We start from the raw sequence: 25,700 nt of genomic DNA, 5'->3' as shown, positions 1-25,700 counted from the left end.
TGCAGCGACTATGTTGTAATGGTATGGACCGATATCACCTTGAAGGCTTGTACGGAGTTGGTGTTCGTCGAGAACGGTAACCTCAAGGCTCACAGCTGCTACATCGCCGAAAATGTAGTGCTTTTTGGTCACCTTATTGGAGACATCAATTCATATTCATGCACATCAATGTTCGTCCACATGCTGTTCTGCGTGTCGCAGTAATCTGACACCTTAGGGATCGTTCTGTTAGATTGGCCAGATGCAGTATAGATTTGAATCCTATAAAACATATTTGGCACAAGTTGGGTAGACGCATCAAAAGTCGTAATCAAGTTCCGGAGACTTCACGTGTTCTGCGGGTGACACTCCAGGAGGAAAAGGACAACATCAACCGAAGAGACATCAGAGCCATAATCGAAAAAATGACCGAGAGAATGGCGCTGTAATCATGAATACGAATTATATAAAGATTAATCAGTGATGGCAGAGGGGGACACACCAGATAATGAGCATTTGTTTCTATTTTTATTAGTGTAAACTTTGTGTCAATCATTATCACCTTCAGCGAGATTTAATGAACAAGTATCCGACTAAAAACTAAGTGAAGATTTCCTATTAAAAAAAAAAAACACTTTTTTTTTTTACTGACAGTCATTGTCTGAAAATTTTGTGTAAAAGTGAGGCTTTGTATTATAAGTTCATGAAAGTATAATCTTTAAATTGCGTACTATTACAACAACGTTTTTGCTAGGGTTACTAAGTAATTTACATTTAACTTAACTTTCAGACTTTTCTTTAAGTCATTTTTTTTTGCCAGTCAGTGTGCAACATTAACACACATACACATTAGGATGCACGAAAAGAAATCTAAGAACAGGCCTGACGCCATATTAAATACTGGACAGAAAAAAATGCAGTTATTCATCCCTAACTCTGAGCTTTCTCTTTACTCTTCGTAGGTTCAGTTTCTTCGCAGTCGAAATGAGATACGCCAACTTCAGTTACATTAACACTAACACAACTTTTGTTTTTGGGTGGTGATATTTTCCGATTGCTTATAACTAAACATTTAGAAATTATTCCTCACAAACTTTCCCTTTGTGATTAGAAGAGTGTTATTTTGAAATTTATCTATTTTTCGGAACATTCCACGTGAATCCAGTGCTGAATAATCTTGGAGTCATTTCTGGAACTTTACAGAACTCTCGAGAATCTTATAGAACTTCCAGTAATAAGTAATATAAATACAATGGCCTTAAACTCACCAAATCACTTTAGTTCCAGCTGTTTACGTGAATAACTTACATATTTGTATTTTTCTGAGATGGCGTTAAGATGCTGAAAGTATCGGTATACATATTATGTCTGCGACCGATTAATCAACGCATCTGCTAAAATGTGTCAGGCCTACAAGGTATTTTTCGGCATACGTCTAAAAAGTTCGGTGAATGTGAATGCCATCAGAAAACAAACGAAACAAAGATACAAACAAATTTTCTTTATTGCCCTTGAAAATAGTCGCCACCCGCTACAACACACTTTTGACAACGTTCGTACAGCTTCTGGAAACTATCAGCAAAGGCCTCCTGTGGAATCGATCGCAGAACGGCTGTCACACGATCTTTGATGGCATTCGCGTCCGCAAAACGTTCACCTTTCATGGCCGCCTTCAAGCGGGGAAACAGGAAGAAGTCCGCAGGAGCCAGATCAGGGGAGTACGGAGGATGTTCAAGAACAGTTACCATCTTCTGAGCCAGGAATTGGCGCACACGGTTCGCACAGTGTGGAGGGGCATTGTCATGGAGCAGCATCCATTTTACAGTCCTGTGCAACTCTGGCCGAACCCGCCGGATACGCTGTAGCAATCGGCTCAAAACGGACTGGTAAAATTGCAGGATTAATGGTTTGACCTGCAGGAACAAATTCCTTATGGATGATGCCGTTGTTGTCGAAGAAGGCGATCAACAGTGTTTTCACCTTGGATTTTTGCAGACGGCTTTTTTTTGGTCGCGGGGAAGACGGTGAACACCATGACATCGATTGCCGTTTTGATTCCGGATCGAACTGGTAGCACCAGGTCTCATCTCCCGTGACGATGGTTTTCAGACGCAATGGATCCTGGTCACACATGGAAATGAAATCACCAGAAGTTTCCATCCGTTTTGCTTTCTGCTCGTCTGTGAGCTTGTGCGGCACAAATCGGGAGCAGATCTTCCGCTTACCCAAATCATCGCGGACGATGATGTGCACCGTGTCCTTGCTAATGTCCAATTCCTCCGCAATCGATCTTAGAGTCAGTCGCCGATCTTGTGTCAGCATTTGTCGCACTTTCTCGATCATTTCTGGGGTTCTGCTTGTCGATGGCCGACCTGAACGTGGCTCATCCTCCCTTCCCTTCACGGAAGCGTTTAAACCATTCGTAAACACATTTTCTGTTCACGGCTTCCCTCCCGTACACCTGCACCAACATTCCATGTGTCTCCGCTGCAATCTTCCCCAATTTGTAGTAGAACTTGATGTTTACACGTTGCTCCATTGCGCTGTGACACTTCCTCTCACACTGACTACGTTCAACTGGTCGCAGTCTGTTTACACTGCCAGTCGCATGCATTGCATGCTGTGTATCGATTGTCCCCAAGTCTCTGAAGAACCATGCGCATGCGCAAGCACATGCGCCAAGTTGCCGTTCAGATATGACATCATTCACCGAACTTTTTAGACACACCACGTACGTACTGAAGATCGAAACAAAACCTGAGCATCTCGAGCACTCAAGAAAAGTCTGGCCGGTAAGATGGACAATTAATTTTTCGTCGTTTGATTGGCGAAATTTTGTTTTATATAACATGTAACTCAAAATGTCAATGTTATTTACATTGTTGCGAAAATCTCTTCCATATTAGTCAGTGGTAAATAGCCATGAAGTTCGCTATTACCCTCTCCTCCCCTCCAAAAAAAAAAAAACAAACAAACAGGCAGAAACCGAATATGACAAACTCAATGCCGGATCACAGACGAAGATCCCAGAGTACAAGGAATTTTCCAATATGCTTATTATGAAGAAGAATAGCTTTGTCGTAATGGTTAGGGCCTACTGAGCAATCACAAATTATGTGAAGCTGGTTGAAATTCTAGTGAAGAAGTACGGCAAAATGGACTGCAGGACGTTCTCCAAAGTCCATATTCTTGATGATCAAATCGATAAATTCAAGAACACGAGAGCGTACTAAGAGCAAAGCGAGCGGGCTTTGATCGTCGCTACGAAATACAACATAACGAAACATTGTAGGAGACCACATTTTGAGTGCTGATTCGTGAAAGTGATTTACAGTACGGTAATAGTCTTAAATCCACTTCTAAATATTTTATGGATTTCGTTATACGCTAAACCTTTTGTGTAGAGGTATTTAATCGCTGCATGAAGCTCATTTTTCTGAACTTCTGACGAAAAAAACAGCTAGTTCCTTTGATTCGAAAATCTCCTAAATTATAAGTGAAATTCTTCATAAAACATTTAAAGGTTCAATAAACATTCATTTCTACGGTAACATTACGCTAAGACAAATAAATCCTGTCCAACGAAAGAATATTGAGATGTAAACACATACGCGTGGTCTTGAGAGCCCTAAATTGACAGTAACTCTTGTTTGTTTCCATGTGAACAGATCTATTAGTGTTCTATGTTTTATATCACTTTATTCATTTGATGGACAGATAGGAACAATAGATATTGTACAACGACGTATAGAACTGGATTTCCAATCTTCAGCGACCCCAACACGTACCGACTGTTTCTCGACCTGTTGTCAGCCCTCCGCCTTCCGTAAAGGAACCCGTTTACACCGTGAAGTGAGCTACAGGATAGAGAATGTAATTATATAAATGCTATCACAATGTTTAATCTTGCCTTAAATTACAATAAATGTCGAAATATGTCCATATGCTCGTCGACAAGCCTAAACGAATTGGTAAACATTAGCTCCAGTTCTCCTTGAGTTATGTATGTATGTATGTATGTATGTATGTATGTATGTATGTATGTATGTATGTATGTATGTATGTATGTATGTATGTATGTAATGCTCAACCAGATTGAATAAACATCATTTGGTTTCTGGCAAACCAGTACAATGTCCCCAAACAGGATTTGAACTTTACAACTTTTTTCCAAACATTTAAATGTTCCCAATTCATAATAGAATTTTCCTCATTACAAATGTAATGTAGGCCGCCGCCTCCTCGTGGTGAACCCTGGATAACGCTAAATGGCCTACGAAGAAAGCAGATCTTAATGGAATTAAATTCGAAAAAATGCCCCCCAGTCGGATGTCCGGTTGGGGGCAACATTGAGATCCAGACATTCAAGACCAGTTTTATTTAAAATCCTGCAATGGAATGCAGGAGGCATGTTCCAATCAAAAAAGTGGAGTTGCAGTACACTTTAACAGAAAGCAATATTGATATATTTATAATCCTTCAGTAATGTTATAAAGGCCATTACGAAATGTCACGTAATTGGCACTTATGTAGCAGGTAAGGTCTTTCCGACTCCAATAACGATGTCTTGGGAATTTACATATTCCGATAAAAGTCAGTTAAAATGTCAGTTCTGAATTCCCAGTCCATTCATTTACAAAATGGAGGAAAGAATTATTACGAAAATTAATTTTAGCGTTTTATAACTTACGGTCACAATTTTAATAATTTTGTCACTTTCTGCGCGAATTCAAGTGAAGCTGCACATTGTGCTGCTACACGAGAGAGATTATCTTGGACTTCCAGGACTGTGACTGAGATTGGAAGCTCTGTATTTAAGTAAGATAAGTACAGTAGAACCCCGATTTTCCGTCATCCTATTAACCGATCGGCGGATTATCCGACTGCTTTTCTCGTCCTATTTTTCTATAAGCCCTTACCATTACACGCTATGTCGTAGGAATGTTTCTGCACACTTCTGGCAACCAGAGCAGTTACTTATGGAAGAGGGTGTTTTCCCAACTTATAAAATAGTCACTATCTCCTTTCAAAGAAATGACCTCAGTAACTTTTACAAAATTGCAAACCCGTGCATCATTTGGTCTTTGTCCTACGTTCGAGTGGCCGTACTGTTTAACTTCTATGCAAAATATCTTTAAAGATAGTCGAAAAAAAATGTGTTCGGCTTAGTATCGAAAAAGTGCAAGTAATTGAGAGATTTGGGAAAGTAGAATATATAGCTCAAGTCGAACTGAGGACCGTTTTTGCAAAACTTGCTAACTGCAAAATTTGCAAAATTGAGATTTTGATGGATTCGTTAACATAAGGCAGGCCTCTACATGATGTTCAAAGCATCTTAGTAATATTATTTCTCTTCATTGTAGTGTGTCAAAGTGTGATCTGCTATAAGTGAGAGATACAGCAAAACTTGCTCACTATAGTATTTTGTCTCTCCTGTAAAATTTAGCTTTTTCAGTTAGCAAGTTTTGCAAAAACGGTCCTCAATTACAATACGAGACTGGCGTTACAACTTACAACTGTGCGCTATTTATTATAAAACAAAGATAAAGTGTATGAAGTACGAGAATGTAGTCCACACCTGTGGAGTAACGGTCAGCGCGTCTGGCCGCAAAACCAGGTGGCCCGGGTTCGAATCCCGGTAGGGTTTCTTCCGGGGTTTTCCCTCAACCCATTACGAGCAAATGCTGAGTAACTTTCGGTGCTGGACCCCGGATTCATTTCACCGGCATTATCACCTTCATTTCATTCAGAGCTAAATAACCTAGATGTTGATACAGCGTCGTAAAATAACCGAATAAAATAAAAAAAATAAATAAAACGAGAATGTAAATCTACAACACGATACCTCTACTCTTATCTTTCCCCCGACAACCATCGCAAGGATTTCTTTGTCACTTAAAACTCGTCATTGACAATCGAACTCAAATTGTGAACTTCTGATCCACTAACAAGCATGTTAAACATGAGAGTACGTAGAAAATTACGGAACTATAGACCTAAGTCGTAGGCCTATCAACTTATTTTATGAAAATATAAGTACGGATTATCCGATTTTTTCGATTAACCGTTCAGTCCACCCCCTTCATTACCACGGATAATAGAGGTTCTAATGTATAGTAAGATGACACAGGTTCGTAGCACGCATCGCTTGATTGGTGTTTGTTGACAAGTCTGGGAACTGGCAGTCTTTTTCTGACCACTTCAAGACAACTTCAAGGATTCCCATTGAAGAAATGGTGCGTATATCAGTCCATTGAAGAATCTAGTTATCAATACATACGCAGATAGATAAGAGAACGGGAATACCGACAGACAAGATATCAAAGTAATTACTGATTACAATGTGTTGCTTCGAATCTTCTAGATACAGTGGTGATCAAATTGTGAACTGCTCGTAAATATTGAAGAAGGGGGACATATTTGCTTTACTTACTAAATTTCGTCTTTTGCCAAAAGTAACGAATCAAGTTAGTTATTGTTGTGCGTGATTCATGAGTAAAGACAGGACTTCTTACTAAAATAACACTACCATTAAAATAAGCTGACAACATTTCAAACTTCTTCAGCTATTAAATGTTACTTATCACGTTCATTCCTGAGCGGAAAGAGTATTTTTAACGTGCTACTTAATTATTTTTAATGTCATTACACAAACATTCTGTCAATCGAAAGTTTCCATTGTTAAATGAAGTTCTGTGATGTAACTATTTTGTATGTGAAGCCATTTTCTATTTGTAGGAACTCACCAACCAGACAAACATTTTAAAAGTAGAGCCAGGTTCTAGATAACTTAACGCCCTAGATTTTTACAAATATACTCGAGCAACAGTAGAGTCACGATAGTCCTCTGCAGATAAAAAAGTAACGAAGGAACCTCATAGAAGAGAATCTAATATTTACTAGCCTACATTTCTTAATTTCACTATATATGTAATTACAGATATATTAATTTCACACTTTTTCTTGTATTCTAAAATTTATCTTAGTCTGCACGATACAAAGAAAAGGCGACATGAGGGACAATGTTCAGAAAGACGACTGCCAGGGGCGGTCACTGACAGATGTCTTTAATACCTAGCCTACAAGTTTAATGTCCGTTAGATAATGGCATTTCACCAAGAATATAGCTGTGAGGTTTCTTGTCTTCAGCACACATTTTCTTTGAGTAATTCGACTTCTTTTTGCCAACTCATTCAACTTCTGCTTCATGTCGTCTCAATGTTGATCACCTCACAATCAATAATTGGGTATGAACCGAGAGAGCCGTACCGTCTCTATTGATCACGCATCTTATTAGTCGTAGTTTTCCAACATTTCGTCGTCCTTCCAACTTAGAATGCAGCAAATGTCTAGAAATTTTCTCCTCTTCCACTTTCATCATGTGATGCAATCGTGTTTCCCGTTTATATAGATGTATCTATCATTGAAACTTCGTTCCTGCGCTGCATTGTTGGTCTCGACGGAAGAGTCCTGCAACCAATCTTAAACATTTCATCTGCGGTGATTGCAGTTCCCTACTGTCACTTTCAGCAAGTTACGAAGTGCCAGAGCTGTAAGTTAAAACTGGAACTGTTATTCCTTTATAAAATGTCAACTAGATTCTTTTTCGCAGTCTATATTTCAGGCATCTGATGAATAGTTTTCATGTACAGGTCTATAATTATTTTTCGTACAATTAATTTTGTGGCAACAACAATTGACATTTATTGGTTTGCGCATAACTATTTTTATTTCTTACGTTATACCTCTGTGCAGCTTTTTGGACTTGGTCTTAACCCTAAGTAACGGTTAATCTCCGAATTCTTAAATCAGAACCACCTTGTTGTGCTCGAACTTATTCCATCTTCTTTCGTTTACTTGTCAGTGAACAAAATACTGTAGCAGAATACGATAGGATCTAAAAACGACCTAATATGGCATTAGGATTTTAAACATACCGCATTAAACTAGTATTTGGAACTAATGAGATCCTAAATTTTCGTTGCAGTGTTTTTATAATGCCTGAATCAACAACTATAATATTTATGTCTATTAGTCTGACATCACACTCGGCGAAGATTCTTCTGCGAATACTGAATCGACGTTTATATTCTAAGATGGAAGAACAGCTGGAAGAAGAGCAGTTTGGCTTCAGGAAGGGAAAAGATACGAGAGGTGCAATTGGACTGCTACGAACAATCGGCGAAAGATACCTAGAGAAAAATAAAGACGTATGTACAGTATTTTTGGACTTAGAAAAGGCGTTTGACAGAGTGAATTGGAATAATCTGATGGGGATTATAAAGAAAATTGACGTGGATTGGAAAGAGAGGATCTTCAGTAGCCTTTATATGAAACGAGTCAAAGTCAGGATAGGAGAAGAAATATCACAAGGAAGTGAAATAGAAAGAGGGCAAGTATGCCCTTTATCACCTACTCTGTTCAACATCTACTTGGAGGATTTAGTGAAGAACTGTTTTCAGAACACGGGAGAAGTGATAATAGGAGGAAGAAGAGTAAGGTGTATAAGATTTGCTATGATATGAAGTTGTTAGCAGAAGAGGATGATACTAAGGGATATGCGACTGGAGCTAAATGACAGCTGTGAACGGTATGGAATGAAGATAAATGCCAACAAGACCATGGTCATAGGAAGAAAAGTAAAGAAGGTAAACTTGCGAATTCTAAATGAGGCAGTAGAGCAAGTGGACAGCTTCAAATACTTGGGGTGTACTACAAGCAGTATCATGAGCTGCAGCCAGGAAGTCAAAAGGAGAACAGCAATGGCAAAGGAAGCTTTTAATAGAAAAAGGAGCATCTTCTGCGGACCTCTGGAAAAAGAACTAAGGAAGAGATTAGTGAAGTGCTTTGTGTGGAGTGTAGCATTGTATGGGGCAGAGACATGGACATTACGGCGAAGTGAAGAGAAGCGACTAGAAACATTTGAAATGTGAATATTATGGAGAAGGATGGAGCATGTGAAGTGGACAGACAGAATAAGAAACGTAGTTGTGTTGGAAAGAGTGGATGAAGAAAGAATGATGCTGAAACTGATCAGAAAGAGGAAAAGGAATTGGCTGGGTCACTGGTTGAGAAGAAACTGCCTTCTGAAGTATGCGCTGGAAGGAATGGTGAACGGGAGAAGAGTTCGGGGCAGAAGAAGATATCAGATGATAGATGACAATAAGATATATTGATCATATGAAGAGACAAAGAGGAAGGTAGAAAATAGGAAAAATTGGAGAATGCTGGGTTTGCAGTGAAAACCCTGACCTTGGGCAGAACACTACGAATGAATGAATATTCGTTAGTCAAGTCAGTGATACAAAGGAACCACGACTGCTCAAAAGCGAAAATAATATAGCCTAAATTAACATACAGAAAATTATATCTAGAAAGATAAGCACAAACTGTCAAAATTGTAATGATTTGCAGTGCTATTTATAACATTTCTAAAATCAATGTAAAAAGGGAACAAGGATGAATTTGAAAAACATTCCTGTATGGTAAATAACGTGGGCACACACATACGTATAAAGTGACAGGATATTAATGATATTCCGTGAATTGCGTGAAATGTCTTTATTCACGTTATGCAACTTGTAGGGTAGATAAGGATAGATGTAAGGATTATTAAATAAATACTATCATGGGCAGGATGAGTACACCCTATCCAATATAGATAGATAATGAAGCGAGTCGACCGTGTGGAATGACGCAATGAAAGAAGGGAAAATAATTGAAAGGTACGCGATCGCGCGTCCTTGCAAGGGAATTGAGGGCTGACGAAGAATCTACAGTTTAAGAGCTCCAAGCCTGTTGTTTCATTTCGTTTTTCACTGTTTCGTTGAAAGAACTTATGAGAATTTTGAAGGTGAAAAGCCGAAAATGGACGTAACCTAACAGCTACCGCATTAGGAAGAGTATAGTATCGAAAACATTGCCAAAATGAAGGAAATAGGAGAGAAGCCTGAGTGAAATGCGATGACCGGCACAGTATTGTCTCTATGTCTTCACATTAATTTGGAATCCGTGTATTTATTAGAACCAGATAACTGACTTTGAAGACGCTAGGTCTCTGATCTTTCAATTTATTTAGTTCCCTTTATATTGCATTAACTTTACATTTTCGGCAGAAAATTTTGTTTCATAATATTAGCTATTCAAGCAAGCATGTGTAAAGCAGTCCGCCATTCTAACGTATTACAGTAATGTTTCATCAATTCACTCTAACTTAATGTTTATAATTTTCATACCATTTTAAATTTATATTTAATTGTGAGAAGTCAGTGTCAATAGGGGAATGGCAAGATATACATAGAAGTACTGACCAAGGGAAATTGAGGCTGAGAAAAAGTTTAGTGTCTAAGAAAGCTCTAAGCCTGTTTGCCACTTGCCTCACTCCGCTCCGTTTCATTGAAAAAAACACTGAACATTTTTGGAGAAAGCCGAAAATGGACTTAATTTAATAGCTACCACATGAGGGGGCAGGGAAAAGCACAACAGAATAGTAACAGGTCAGGATTACCGAATATTTTAAGCCCGCACATTGAGCGTGGAGCGTGAGCGCCGCACTGCCGCAGTCCTCGCGAGAGAAGAGATCCGGGCCCTTGCACTGTACGAGTGACGCTCGAATAAACTCTCCCAGAGTACCGAAGGCAATACATCAAAGCCAAGGCGCAGATTCAAAAGACTTTAATGCGGAAAAATACAGAAATGTGTAGGAAGGGAGATGGAGGTCCGTGTCCCATTTCTTTTATGACTCATCCTGACATGTCTTCGCGCATTAGGAAAATCACGGAAAACCACAGGCAGGCTGAGTTGTCTCAATTTAGGAGGCTGGCGGTGAGATGACTCTAATAAAATATGGTCCGATCGATCCTGAGGGCATGATGTTGGAAAGAGTAAGTATCATTATTATTGACTGTGATAGTTCGAATTCTATTTCACAACGAGACAGGATACTGGGGTGTTTGTCATAAGATGAGCTGGGGCAGGGATGCAGAGTAACAGCGAGAGGCGCGTCTTGCGCTCCTAGTATACATCAGGGGGGTTTAACTCAAATGATAGATGTTGGGTGCTCATAGATGTTCCATAGTTTGCCGCATGTGGTCAGGACAGCGCTGGCTGTATTTCGATCACAGAGTTTGTAAAATTAGCAGTACAAAACTCTTTGGTTTCGAAAATTCTTTGGTTATAAGTTTTGCCAATATGACAGTTTTAAACAGATATTATTAATATCCATTATTTACAGAATGTGTCAGTTTTATAATATTCGGATTATTATTACTATTACTATATAGCTAATTTGCATTTTCATTCGAGGACAAAGTAGCCATATTAGTGTACTGTGTATGACCTATTAACCTCATTTGTTCAGTTGATCAATTGTTGGATGTTGGCATTCCTATTCTGTTTAAATCTTGTATAAATTATGGAATGGACGAACATGGCTGCTTAAGGAAGAAATTTGAACAGATCGAGTTAATTGAGAAGTTACTGGTGCTTTCCTGCAACAAGAAATAATTCGCAACGTTAAAGGTAAGAAAGAAATATGTTTGAGATTACATCTACAAGGTTCAACTTTTCTTTCAACTTCACACATTCAAGCAATGCCTGCAAGATTGGTATTTAATAATAACGGAAGTGCACACAATGTGCAGGATAATATATTATTTTAGCTTTCGCTGCTGCAGAACTTGATCAGTGAAACTATAATCAGTTTTTACACTCCATCACATGGTATTTTGGTATTTTAATATTAATATGGCGTACCTTGTAGATATAAAATCTTAATGTATCTTAATTCAACATGCGCTTTAAACTTGATCTTTCAATATTCTTCCCAGACTGCGTGCGTACGAGCATGAAAAACTGAACCGTGTAGATGCAGCTTAACTGCACCGTCATGTTTTCTAATTTAAACTGAATTCTTCCGTCATATCTTAAACGTTTATTAAACTGAGATCTGTAATTGTTTTCAGGGATAAACTTCAGAACGCGATTACCTTCCTTCTACCACTACCACATGATGAACTGACTTCTGTGTTGAATTACAACAGTGTATTAGGCCTAACTGCAATTACGCCAAGAGCTTTAAAGGTAAGCTAACAGTTAATATACACTTTGGGTATGAACGAACATCTTATTTTTGTATATAGCTAAGTTAAGTTGGTCAGACATCTTAAAATTCGTGGGACAGAATCTGATATGACTAAATATGTTGTTCCCGGTGTAATTCTTTACAGTTGCGTTACCAAAGGATGGCGGGGTACCTTAGCTTGGTAATGCAATAGTAAAGAAGTGTTGTTCCCGAAAAAAGATATTTTAGAAATTTGACTTTACAGTTAACAGTAGTACCTTTACTGGAATAATTTTGATAAAATAAAAGGAGTTAAATTGCCGGAGATATTTATTATTTTTATAGACCCGTGGATAGAATTCTTCCAGGAATATTTCACAAACGTTGATTATACTGCAATCCTTCAATTGTTCTATGAAATGTAGTGTTATTAATACATTATATGATACTAGGCTACTGCTGGTTTGTTTCAGTTAATAGAAAGACAAATGGCGGAGTTTTACACTGTGAATGTGCTGCAGTGTACTGTCAGAAATCGGATAGTAATGAGAAGACCTGGTTATTCCTGTTTCCTGCGCCAAGTAATGCAGCACAGCTTAAAAGATAAGCAATGGCATTGGCATAAGCTCAATGCAAAGATATCCTTATATATCATCAGTAAATAGTCAGGGTTGGTAAACTGTAGTGATTTTAAAATTTAAGTGAGAATTATTTGTCAAATTCATATTTGTTTATTAAAATGAGTTTTTGCCTTCTTTTGTAATTCATTTAAACTTAATTTGTGCATTAGTTCCTACATAATTGTGTATTTTGTTAATGTGTTATTTTAAGTAATTAACAACATCGCTTAAAAAATAATTTACTATGTTTACACATAGGCCTCATTATTAATACATGAAGAGTTACAGCACTAATAACCTGCACTTAATGATAATAATAATTAGCTTAGACTTAGGCAAGATATTATGCTCAGTTTGTTATTCATTAGAAAATAATTCAACTATTTAGGGAGATTAATATTTACAAATAAATTTATCAGAAGAGCTTAGCATTGTGTGTTTTCAGAATAAATACATAGTCCATTTGGCATTGTGCAACTTTCACTTTGAATATTGTTATGAGCTACAACTATTCATTTCAATCCTCAGCATCATACTGTGCTTTAATTAGGTGGTGATTCCGAAAGTAGGCTCTACTTGACTACCTGTACCATGTGTTCTGTTGCTCCTTAATTAGGAGTTGGGGAAAAAACATATGAGAAGCAAACTTTCAAAACCTGTCCATTTCTTCAGAAGATGCTAGAATTATATGTCTGTAATAAACAAAGATTTTTCTGTGGTGAAATTTTATATGAATTCATAGGAAGAAAAATATATTTCACCATAGAAAATATTTTCTTCATTGCAGAGATGCAAGTTTGCTACTCGTATATATTGCTAATAGTTTTAAGAAGCAGCAGAACAGTCATATGTAAAAACGTTTATTTTTTTTTTTTCAGGAAGTTAATTTCTCATCTTAATCATGTTAGGTGCATATAATTTTAATCTGTGATTTAAGTAGTAACAATTATTTGATGTAAATAAAATGAAAATTATTTTATTTACATCATGATTAAATCATTAATTTAAATTAATACTAACCCTGGTTTGTGTATTTTTTTTAAGATAATAATAGAATTTTGATTGTAACAGGTACTACATGTGGGCAGCTGTGGCAGAAAATCCTCATCCTTACAGAAGGGCCTATATATGTGCAAGCCATTTTCGCAGTAATCAGTATAACGGTGACTTCAGATATAACTTACTAAGAGGGGCCATTCCATCAAGGGATGCTTGGTATCCCACTCAAGAACTACGACCCACTTCATCACCAGCCTACTTACATTAACCTTTTTCACCACCTAACATAATTGCTTCATTCATTGCACTTCACTGTGGCATCAATTTGAACCTGTATTCTCTTTCATTGAGTGATTCATTCATTGTCTTTATCTTTTAACAAAATTGTGTTTAATTTTGTTGACAAGTGTATGGTAATGGACTTCATTAATTATTATTATTATTATTATTATTATTATTATTAATAATAATAAATGGGATTCACATTACTGATCAGCAAGAAATTGCTAATGCATTTGCTAATCAATTTAAATCGATTCAAAAACAGCCTAATTCTAATCTCTGTTTGTTGGATTATAATTCTACTGACTTCTTATCCTTACCTAAAATTACAGTTGATGACGTTTCATTAGCCATAAAAAAGCTTAAACCTAATAAATCAAACGGCACTGATGGCATTCCTAATTTTATTATTAAGGGATGTTCTAATATTCTAATACCCGTTTTAACTTTTATATTTAATTTAAGTTTATTAACCGGTACATACCCTATGCTTTGGAAAGAAGCATCCGTTATTCCTATCTTTAAGAATGGTAAAAAAAAATGTTGTTTCCAATTATAGACCTATTTCAATATTAAACAATTTCTCAAAAATTTTTGAAAAAATAATCCACAAACATGTTTCATTTTATGTCAAGAATAAAATTAATTCAGCACAACATGGTTTTACTAAAGGTAAATCAACAACTACAAACTTAGTATCCTACCTTAATCTTGTCATGCCTGTTGTTGAAACCCAAGGTCAAATTGACTCAATTTATATCGACTTTAGCAAAGCGTTTGATGTTGTACCTCACAATATTCTGATAAATAAATTAAAAACCTTTGGTCTCTCTTCTAACTACGTGAGCTGGTTTGAAAACTATTTAACTAATAGACAATGTTGTGTTCGTCTAGGTGATTCTCTCTCGGACCCATTTAATTGTTTATGTGGAGTTCCCCAAGGATCTACATTGGGCCCTCTATTATTTTTATTATTTATTGATGACATATGTAAAAGAATAAGTTCAAACTACCTGTTATTTGCTGATGATCTCAAAATCTTTCGCTCAATAAATAGTTCTGCCGATTGCCAAACTCTTCAAAATGATATTAACTCCATTGAACTTTGGTCTGACATTAATGGAATGAAAATTAATGAAACAAAAACTTTTGTCATTTCGTACTCTCGAAAAACTACTTCCATAAAATTTAATTATTCTCTTAACAACGTCTGTATTATTAGGAAAAATTCTATAAAAGATCTTGGTGTACTACTCGATTCTAAATTATACTTTCACGATCATGTTCAATATATTTATAATCATTCAATAAGAATGCTTGGTTTAATAAGGTATTAATAAGGTATTATTAGGAAAAATTCTATAAAAGATCTTGGTGTACTACTCGATTCTAAATTATACTTTCACGATCATGTTCAATATATTTATAATCATTCAATAAGAATGCTTGGTTTAATAAGGTCTATAACCTATTCTTTTTCTACTCCTGAGTCACTATTAATTCTATACTTTACTTTGGTTCGCTCTAAACTTGAATATGCATCTGTAGCCTGGAATTCCATTACTTCAACTGATTCGGTTAAATTGGAAAATATTCAAAGAAAATTTATTTCCTTATGTGCTTTTCGATATATACCCAATTCCACTGACTTTAACTATGAGATTACCTGTAAATATTTTAACTGTTGTAGCCTTTATGCTGGACGTCTAAATCTTGATTATCAATTTTTTTGCAAAGTTATCAAGGGTGATATTGATTGTGAGTCTATCATAAACAATATCAGCCTTCGTATTCCTACAAAAGGTTTAAGATTTCAAAAAATGTTTTATAACCGAAATTCAAAATCACTTTCTCCAGTCTGTAGATGCATAAAATATGCCAATTTGCATGGGCACAATTTAGATCCTTTTAAGGTTTAGTTTCGTTTTGATTATTAGTTTTTACTGTTTGTACTCAATTTTATTTATGTATGTTTTTGTTATTTAAGATATTATTTATTTTTGTTTTGCACCTTTGTATCTTCTGTTTGTGTATTGTGCTGAACTATAATTGGCCTCTGGCTGTTGTTCAGCACACAAATATTAATAATAAATAAATAAATAAATAAATTATTATTATTATTATTATTATTATTATTATTAAAGGTAAAAGGTAAAGGTATCCCCGTAACATGTCAAGAAGGCATTTGGGGGGCATGGAGGTAGAGCCCCATGCTTTCCATGATCTCGGTACTAGAATGAATTATTATTATTATTATTATTATTATTATTATTATCATCATCATTGTTATCTCATTTCGTTTAATGTGTTGATTTCTTCAGTTAATTGAAGGAAAATAAGGGGAATTCATTCATTCATCTGAAAAAAAAAAGTAGAGTACTTTACTTCTACATTATGAGCAATATAATTTTTGTAATATATAGGACAATGATAAATCTAACGATCTTTAAGACCCTAAGTTAACATTACATAGTAATATAAATACAAATAATAATTACTAGTACTACAATGAGCATTTCAGTTGTGTCATCTATAGGGCATAGGAGGGAGTCCAGTGGCAGCGATACGAATCTGCAGCTTCTGCAACTGGTGAGATTTGGGTGCATTATTTAGAATGTTTAGAGAGTAAATATGTTGTTGTTTTCTAATGTCAGGCGTTTGACAATAAAGTCATTTCATCTCTTGCACTCCAATATTTTTCAAAGATATTATCATGACCAGAGTAAATATGTTGATGTTTTCTAATGCCAGGCATTTGACAATAAAGTCATTTGACCTCTTGCACTCCAATATTTTTCAAAATTATTGTCATGGTCAGCCACTGAAGCACAGATTTTGAAGTGTTCCGAATCCATTTCTTGGTTTGAGTACCACAATGGACAGTTTGGAGACTGATATATTCCAATTCTATGTAGCAAAATAGTCCCCCAATCGGATTTCTGGGCGGGACTACTTTAATGGTACAGAAGCAACTAAATTTTTTATAATGGAATGCTTGTATAACATCAGCTAAGAAGAGAGTAAATATGGTACAATATTTTGTCTCTTCTCACTTTATAGATCTCTTGGATATGGAACAACAAGTTTTGACGGAGAAATCATTGTAATAAGTGAAAGTCTCAGGAATCTTCTATGCCACATCAATAAATTTAAGAATGCAGTTATATTGTCAGACTCCAAAGCAGCTATTCTATCAATAGTCTCTAAATACATACTTTCATTTCAAACAGCAGAAATAACTAAAATGCTCTCTCAATTAATATCACTCAATAAAAGAATTGTATTCCAGTGGATACCATCCCATTGTGGAATCCTGGGAAACGAGAATGCTGATGCTTTAACAAAGAAGGGCAGCACTGCTACTTACAGACCTGTTACTATATCTACGTATTACTCTGTGAAAAGATTTATTAAATCTACATACTTAGACTTCAACAAACAAAATTTGATAACAGAAATATCAAGGGAAAAAATGGAACTCTCTGCATCATAATCCACAGTTAATTCCCGATTTACCACGAAAATCGTCTGTAGCTGCATTTAGATTGGCAACAGGCCATGACTGTCTGGCCAAACAAACACCTGCATAGAATAGGAATATATCAGTCTCCTAACTACCCACTGTGCAACTCAAACCAAGAAATGGATTCGGAACACCTCAAAATCTGTGCTTCAGTGGCTGGCCATGATAATATCTTCGAAAAATATTGGAGTGCAAGAGGTCAAATGACTTTGTCAAACCCCTGGCATTAGAATACAACAACAACATATTTTGAGCAATGGGGCCACAACCAAATCAAACACTCAGGATCAAAGCTCAAAATTAGGAAATATTGCGAACTATAGACTTATCTCTAATAAATTGTATTGCACTTTTTCTAATATGTTCAGTGTTTTGAATCAACTATACATCAGAGAATGAAAAATATTTTTTTTACTTGTATTTCTTAATGGTGTTTTTATTAAAAGTCTAAGTTAATTTTATGTCTGTTGTAGACAAATAGTTTTCTTTGTATTCTTTATCAGTGGTGACTATTGATTACTTAGATTTTTAATATCCATATATTAAACTAATGGCAGTTACTTTTAAAAATAGATGTTCAGCTCTGACGGTGTAAAACAAATAAAGTGGTGTTTTATAAATGTTTATGAACGTTCGTTGTACTATGTCACAGCAAAACATCTTATGACTATTTTCAAGCTAATGTTTGACATAAAAAAATTAAGAGCGAATTATAATTATATAAGTGACCAATAATAACTTCGAAGTCAATATTCCAAAGTCAATCTTTGTTTTTATCTTCCAATACATGATACATAACATTATTTAAAAATAGTGCTTAAGGTGTTTTGGAGAGAAGTATCCTATCCTATTCGCATCCTGTATCTCAATTACATATTTGATCTAGAAAATGCAAAAACTTTTATTAGTCAAATTTGATAAATTAATTTAATAAAAGGGTTAAATGACGGTGTTAAAAGAGGGAGTGTGTTAATGGTTTTCAGTTTCATGTTCAACCATTATATTTATATTCACATGTTAAAACAAAAATGTGATATAAATATTGTGGTTAAACATGTTATTTAAATTGATAAACCATTACACACTCCTTTGGCGATATGAAAAATACCAGTATGTGTTGGTATAATAGGTATCTGCAGTACCGATCGTGCTCTAATGCTGGCATAACGGATACCTGTAATACCGATCGGGCCGTGTAACAAGGGATGTAGTTCCGCATTCTGCCGCTATGTGTAACGAGATGTAGTTCCGATGTTTTGCCGCCAAGTGTCTCGAAGTCGCGTCAATAGCGTGTCGAAGGTAATGCATTGAGTTGGGGGTCTTTCTATTTATTTGTCTATGGTATACATTCATGTCAGCACCAAAGAGTTTACAATACTCTTACAAACTCTTTGGTCAGTACTTTGCCACGAGTGAAGGGGTGAAGACTGTCAGAGCGCTTGAAAGCAGTAACAGAACAGTCAGGGGTGTACTCTAAAAATGACTTCACGTACGCGACCAAGTGGGAAGATAAGTTCTTTTCTTATTTTTTAATGAAACTGCATGTTGTTATATATATGGAGCAATAATTCAGTACACTTCACATTATAATGTAAAAAGACATTTCATTAATACACACATCGGAAAAGCAGAAATGTAGTCTAAAGGCCCACCATAATTATTAATTGTAAAGTTGGCTGACAAATAAATATAAAATACACACATCGAAGAGTGTGGTGACGACAAACTACAGGGAGTGGGTTCGAGAAAAGGTGTTGGAACAAATTTAGAAGAACAGTTAAAGGAAAAACTTAGTACAGTGATTGTTATTCCCTTGCCCTTGATGAATCAACTGATGTTAACAATACAGCGCAGCTGGTTTTCTTCATAAGAGGAGTGGATAATGAACTTTGTTATGGAAGAATTTCTATTGGATTGGTGCACAAGTTCGTAGCGTTTTTCTGTACTTTCATTCATTTAATAGTACTATATTAACACAATAACTTCATTAACACCATAATATTGTACTCACAATCCTCACTCACACAGTAATGTACTTGTCTTCAGTGTCAATGACCTTCTGCCAATGTTCAGGTAGAAGTTCGATGCCTGTAGAACTTCTGTGGTTTTGAGTTGAAGAAATCAGTGAGCAAGTGTCAAGAGCGTCTTCATCAGTAAAGACTTGTCCCTGGATGTGATTAGAGAGAGCGCGGAAAAGGTGAAAATTTGAAGGGGTAAGGTCGGGAGAATAGGGAGGATGCGGAACAGTTTCCCAGTCGCGTTCTTCAATAACTGCTCTGGTCAATCTTGCTCAATGTGAACGTGCAATATCATGCAATAACAACACTGAACGCCCAGGTTGGTCGTTTTCAACAATGGCGGGAACTTTCTCTAGTTGTTCGTTATACCCCAGATCTCATTCGTCGTGTGAATGCAAGAACTAGGTAACTCGAAATTTGCGTTTTTTAGTTACCTCTTTTATAGCATAAAAAATCGCACAAAATGTAATGCAAGAACTTGGTAACTGATTGAACGATACCAGCGACATATATTTTCCAAAATAACATATAGGTAAATGAAAACGATACATATTCCTTAGTGCAATAAATATCTAAATAGGCAATGTCACAATATGAAAAATCAAGTTACCTAGTTCTTGCATTCACACGACGATATAGATTGCTCATTCCTATGTTAAAATCGATTGCACTTTGAAGAGAACAACCGCCAGGATCGCCACCCGTCCGCCGTAAACGAACATGAGATGGTAGTACAGTCGCTAATGCAATTCAAATGGGAGTTATGACGTGACTCCTTATGTAACAACTAGATGGCAGCATAGTAAACCTGACAAAAGTTGTTTCCGTCAAAGCCTATAACGCAGAGCAATCTGGGTATATATGATCTAGGGTTATACACAGTAGCAATGATTTTAGTCCCTTGATAGCAATTCATGGTGAAGGCTACTATTTTTGTTCCCCCAGACGCACATGATTTTTTTTTTTTGGATGCGCACTCTTCTTTGCACGAGGGGCTGCTTTTTTTGTTGGACTTAGCCACTCTCCCCTTTTCCTCATGTTGGCATACAGACACAATATTTCGTCCCCAGTAACAATATTCTCAAGGAACGATTGGCTGCGATCACAAGCTGACCTGTGTTGGGCAAGCAATGACGCACATATTGCTACACGCTGTTTCTTGTTATCCTCACTTAACATATGCGGTACCCAGCAACCCAACTTTTGCACCTTACTCATTTTATGCAAATGACGCACTATGGTTGAGTGTCACAATTCATGGATGCTTTCCGTCATCGACAGTTTCAGCAATTTTATTCTTGAAGGATATTATCGCAGACTACTTCGACCTTTCATACTATTTCCAGGTTAGATGGCTGAGTGCAGGTGTAATGCCTCAATGCTTCTTTGGGCTGCGCAATATACAGCAAGTTTTTTTAAAGCAGAACTATCTACAGTTTCCTGAACTGGCTAACACTGACTGGATAATGTAATCTTGCTTTTATAACGGATCTTATGGGACATCTTAATACCTTAAATACACTCTTACGAGAAAAGGACAACATGATAATTGCAATGATAGATCATTTGATAGCTTTCATGACTGACTGATCACAATGATCTCTATCATTTTCAATCCACGAAATCTGTTCTACAGGACGAATCACAAAACATTCCAATGAAGTACAAAACTGTAACGGAAGATTTACTAAAATATGTATTCACTGTGAGGTGGTTTCAAGATACCAAATTATTGGATCAAGAATGGAAGCTTTTCAACAATCCGTTCTATTACAGTGTAACCATTGCTGCTCATGAATTACAATTGGAGTTAAATTGATCTCTGAAATAATACACCTTCGCGTACATCAAGAATGATGGGGTTGGAACTCTACCGTGCACTGTCAAAAAGTAGGTACCGGTACCGAAACCTTCGTCATTTCGGTAGTTGCATTGCTACACTTTTTTGTTCTACGTATACTTGTGAACAGTTCTTCAGGAAGTTAAATTATCAGAAAAGCAATGCGCGAAGCAAAATTACTGATAAACATTTGGTTTCTTTATTACGTGTTAGTTGTTCGAAGACGGAGCCCGAATTTGGCAAGATTGTCAGGGAGAAATGTTACAGTCCGGGTGGCACTTTGCAGTAAAACAAAGGTAATGAGATAATCAGCTCCGATTTTCATTATGTTTATAACACTGAAAAATGTTTGGTTGGTTTTATAATTTAAGGAAATGTATTATAAAACATGATATTGATACTCTTAATTATGAATTAAATCTTGATAAATTTGTGTAAGTAATATTTTTACTTCCATAATTACATTAATTTCAGAGAAGTTATATAACTGATCATATTCGTTTTCTATTAGAAACTGTCATAATGAAAAATGTATAAATTAAATTACAATAGATGTCACTGAATATCCCGCTGAATGTTTACAGTAAAACCACAGTCTAGTATATACAATCACGAAGCTCAATACGTAGTAAATAAGCATCCATAGATAGTTGCTAACCACTAGATCGCTAATATCGCCTCGTTACAGACAATGCGAAATAGTACCTGCACAGTCTATTGTTCCTAGCACCCTCACAACTCAAGCTTCGTGACTGTATATACTAGACTGTGGTAAAACTCCGACCGTTGCATGTGGTAGGACGGGGTAGGTAAAACCAACGAGCACAGAATGCATAGAGTAGACATGAACAGCTTGGAGGTGAAGCCGCTTTTGTGGACAGTCGCCATTATGATGCTACCAAAACATTGGGCTCCCGGTTAGCACATGGGCAGTTGATTGTGATGTTGCATCGTTGTTTTCATTAATAAATGAACTAATTTCAATATGCCCACATGTCCTGCGTATGGCTGCACAAACAGGTTTCCAAAAATAAAAAATAAAAAATTCCTGGAATAACTTTTAACAGGTAAATATGCATGTGTAAAATGTACTTACTACCGGTAGATAATGAATTATTTAGCCTAGGTTAGTCGGTTAGATTCGTATTGTTCACGTATTAGTTTGATTAAGAGAACGGATTAGTGTATTGATATTATTGTAATTAATTTTTATAATCACTAAATCAGACTTATGCTTTGTAGACTTAGCATTTACGAGCGAAGCTAACCTAACAACCCATGTTGGAAGTTTGTGTCGCGTGCTGTAGAAAATGGGTGTACCTAGGTTTCTCTTCAACCGAATGCAACTATTCGTTTAATGAAGAAAAATAAATAGTGTATTAATATTATTGTAATTAATTTTTATAATCACGAAATCAGAATTTTGCTTTGTAGACTTAGCATTTACGAGCGAAGCTAACCTAACAACCCATGTTGGAACCGAATGCACGTATTCGTTTGATGAAGAAAAATAAATAGTGTATTAATATTATTGCAATTAATTTTTATAATCACGAAATCAGACTTATGCTTTGCAGACTTAGTAGCTTCATTAACTCGGTCGTAATCTAACTTGACCCACTTGGTAATAAAACTTGAATTTTGTTCGCCGTTATAATCTAATTATATACTGTAAAAGAAGAGCTTATCAAATATTATATAATTAAGAGCATTCCACTTTTTCTCTAAACAAAATCGGGACATCTATACGAAATACTGGCAAAAGAAGAGAGTGATAATTTGCATTAAGAAGCAAGTTGCATTATTAAATCGAAGCAAATGGATCAACCTATAAAAGTAATTATTATAGGTTAGCATTTTTATTGGACTAGTAGCAAAATAAGGAAAAACTGTTATCTTCCTTTATATCATTATTGTTTGTTTAACCCTCCAGAGTACCTATTCAATACCATACTGCAATTTGAAGACCTGTCAATTTATATATCTATATATGTGATTTATCGATGACAGTTTTGCAATTTTTTCTCAAAATACGTGCCTAGCGATTCTGTATTACGAAACAAACAAGAAAGTGTGAGTCCTCCAGGAAATTAGAGACATATGGAATTCCTATTATCATAAGATCTTCTATAACGTAATAGCTATTTTGCAATGTTTTGGTAGCAACAAGATGGCGTCAGGTCCATCAAACCGGCTTCACTCCGTCCAATGGTATTAAGATGCTAGTGTCTACTCTATGTATTCTGTGCTCGTTGGGTAAAACGACATATTCAGTGTTGCCAGATTTGAGGGAATTTCCTCAAATTAGGAAACTTCTGTAAAGAAGAGGGAAATTTTGAGGATTTGAAGAAAATACCAGACTTTTGAGGAATTTTGGCTTTCAATTGAATTCACGGAAGAAATGTGCAATAAAAAATTGAAAACTTTATATTTTTCTTCTTTGATAGACGTGTTGTAAATACACATACTCTCAAGTCTATTTCTAATAAACTATTATGTTATTTATGAGATCTGCATTTTCTCCCGACTCTCCATTTCTCATCTTCTTGTCTATCCGATTGATAAGATTCGTCTGTGTAGGCCAATCAGAATGCTAGTTATCGACAAATCAGAATACTAGCGCGAAAGACAATTTCATTTTCAAATTATTGGCATTTCACCAATACCAATTAATCTTTCTTTTTTTTTTTTTTTAATTATGATCTTTGGCTCATTACTTACTAAAATCTGTTACCCTTTTCTAACCTACTGTTACTAACAGTTAATCACTCTTTGTTCTGAGGTAGAAGAAAGCAACTTTACACACATAATGTGTCTGAAACAAATCAGCACATTATGATAGAATCTGTATTTCCATTATACATTGACGAATAACATAACATGAAAGTTTAGAATGCAGCTGCTGTCTTGAATTTATATTTTGCTTCTAAATTTCCATATAATTCCAAAAACACTTAACCATAAAAATGCTAAATAAAAGTGAATGTTTCATTCAGATTAATTTCAAAATTATACATTTTTTTGCATTTGTTAGTCATAATTTGAAGCATAGGTATTTTATATGGAAGAACTGGGTCAATGTGGTAGTTATACAGGTATTATAATAAACAAAACAGCAGTTTTACGTCTTGTCAAATCATCTATTGGAGCTGGCATACTGGTAGTCGCTCAAGGAATTCAGTGAGCTCTGCATGTCTAAGTTGAAGGGGATGGATTCTGATCCTGAGACTCGATCAGGCTATAGATACTTGCCGCTTCTCAGGTCGCTCCCGATGCTGTATTCCAGGTCGCCAGAGACAGAATTCAACTCCAACTCAAATTAGATGAGGAAAGGAACGAGCGAAAGAATGCAGGGGGAGGCAATGACGGCTCGTGATAAAATATTATGTGTGTTCACAATTTTGTGGTTCCAAAATCGAAGAGAATTTGAAATCGTACGTTTAGTCTAATATGAAATGTCATGATTCCAATGTGTCACTATCGAAAAAAACCGTATATAAATTCAAACAACATATAATAATAATAATAATAATAATAATAATAATAATAATAATGAAACCCAGTCTTTTTATTTCCAATTTTTCCTGGTAAGCCAGTTTACCCAGTTCTTTACTGTTCAAAATTGCTTGAACAGAGTTCATTGTTTACGTTTGCTAAAAATGAATACATACCACAGTCCCATTATTTACAAACGCGTGTGTTCGGTAATATATTTTGATTCACAACACACTGATACACTATAGCCTATACCAGTACTGTAATCCCATTCGCATAGGTTAATTACTATAAATACATGCCAGTAAATATTATTCTTAAATATTATACACTGTCATACAGATACTTAAATTCATACTACCACCACATTCAGCCAGCACGTGTTTAAAAGTCAAACTATGCTATTATGCCGACGCTGAAGTGTAGTAATTCACAAACTACACTCTCGTAGCAGCACTGTACACACATCCTCGTAAAGTAAACGTTCCTACCAGAGCAGTGTATATTGCAGAGTACCGCATTCTTTTGATCCGGCAAATGCCGCCGCGGCAGCCATATTTACTCCTGCGGAGAGACTGTACAACGCAAGACTTGCGTAAGAACAGAGGTTTCTAGTGTGATATTTCATTGTTATCTTGAAGAATTCCGTGTTGTTGTGCAGTTAATCAATGTGTAATCAATTGTCGATGTACAAAATTAGCATTAAGTCATAAACAAGAGGTGGAATATACTTCAATGATTAACTTCTCAACGACATAATATTTTCACTGCGGGCTAAAGCAAGGAGATGCACTATCACCTGTATTTTAGCTTCGCTCTAGAATATGCCATTAGGAAAGTTCAGGATAGCAGAGAGGGTTTGGAATTGAACGGGTAACTGCTT

The 25,700-nt window shown here is 35.9% G+C and overlaps 1 protein-coding gene and 1 long non-coding RNA gene across 5 annotated transcripts in view; one reads left to right on the top strand and one right to left on the bottom strand.

Moving 5' to 3' along the window:
• The window catches only part of LOC138694374 (SUN domain-containing ossification factor), a 533,809-nt gene that overhangs the window by 127,524 nt on the left and 380,585 nt on the right, over positions 1–25,700 (bottom strand). The window lies entirely within an intron of this gene.
• On the top strand, positions 10,984–13,252 carry LOC138695285 (uncharacterized). Its single transcript, XR_011331115.1, has 3 exons — positions 10,984–11,499; positions 11,943–12,060; positions 12,514–13,252. It is a non-coding gene; the product is annotated as an uncharacterized lncRNA (long non-coding RNA).

This window comes from Periplaneta americana, chromosome 2 (assembly GCF_040183065.1).
Source record: "Periplaneta americana isolate PAMFEO1 chromosome 2, P.americana_PAMFEO1_priV1, whole genome shotgun sequence".
In the NCBI taxonomy this organism is placed as follows: Eukaryota; Metazoa; Arthropoda; class Insecta; order Blattodea; family Blattidae; genus Periplaneta; species Periplaneta americana.
This window is presented reverse-complemented; position numbering and strand designations above follow the sequence as displayed.